Source organism: Solanum tuberosum, unplaced genomic scaffold, assembly GCF_000226075.1.
Source record: "Solanum tuberosum cultivar DM 1-3 516 R44 unplaced genomic scaffold, SolTub_3.0 scf00004, whole genome shotgun sequence".
Classification (NCBI taxonomy): domain Eukaryota; kingdom Viridiplantae; phylum Streptophyta; class Magnoliopsida; order Solanales; family Solanaceae; genus Solanum; species Solanum tuberosum.
This window is the reverse complement of record NW_006238930.1, coordinates 648,657-649,540: the sequence shown is the minus strand read 5'-3', so window position 1 is coordinate 649,540 and position 884 is coordinate 648,657. Positions and strand designations below refer to the sequence as shown.

Genomic DNA, 884 nt, shown 5'->3' with positions numbered 1-884 from the left:
CCTCAAAGTTTGGTGAGCGTATATTATAGTCACCCATCCCATCAACATCTTGGCTAATACTAGCTAGGAGGTTATATGAGTCAATTTAAAAAATGACTAAATAATTCAGGTAGTATTTTATATTTTGGTTGAGTTAGTTTAAAGTTTATTTGTCTAGCAAGGAAATTAAATAGGAAACTAGTACTGGTACACACTTAATGGAATATAAAAATTAGTTGAGTGAAAAAAGAGAACAGCGACCTCTTCTCTATTTTCTTCCCTTAAAATTATGTCTCTCTCACACACAGAGAGAGACAAACACAATACAAAGAAAACCAGAATACATATGTCAAAGTTCATCTTCTTATTTAAAAAATATTTGATGGAAGCTTAGTTCGATTATCTTTCCAGAAGGCGATTGCAGCATAGAGCACTCAGTACTGCAAAAGAGAAATAAAAAAGAAGAGAGATAGAGAAACGACAGCAGACAGCAGAGAAATAGAGAGAGACACTCACAACAGCTTTGCCTTTCAAATCCCACGAAGAGAAAACGATATCTGAGAAACCCTTTTTCCGACCTGCAAAAAACTCTTATGAGGTTTGTGCCTACATGAATAAAGCTGATGACTTCTCTTTCTTTTTTTATTTTTATAAAAAAATTACTCCCTCTGTCCCAATTTATATGACTCACTTTCCTTTTTAGTCAGTCCCAAAAAGAATGACACATTTCTATTTTAAGTAACAATTTGCCTATGAAATGTCTTTTTTACCCTTAATGAAATGATTTACAACCACACAAATTTCTATCATTCATTTTGGACCACAAGTTTTAAAAGTCTTTCCATTTTTCTTAAAGTTTGTGCCAAATCAAAGTACATCATATAAAATGGGACGGAGGGAGTACT

General features: G+C 33.0%; 1 protein-coding gene across 2 annotated transcripts in view; it reads left to right on the top strand.

Annotated features, from left to right (window-relative positions):
• The first annotated feature begins 206 nt into the window (after positions 1–206).
• The window catches only part of LOC102577475 (BEL1-like homeodomain protein 2), a 7,117-nt gene continuing 6,439 nt past the window's right edge, over positions 207–884 (top strand). For both annotated transcript variants that reach the window (XM_006338205.2, XM_006338206.2), the window contains exon 1: positions 207–577. The gene's annotated coding sequence lies outside the window, so the exon portion shown is untranslated. The remainder of the gene's footprint in view (positions 578–884) is intronic.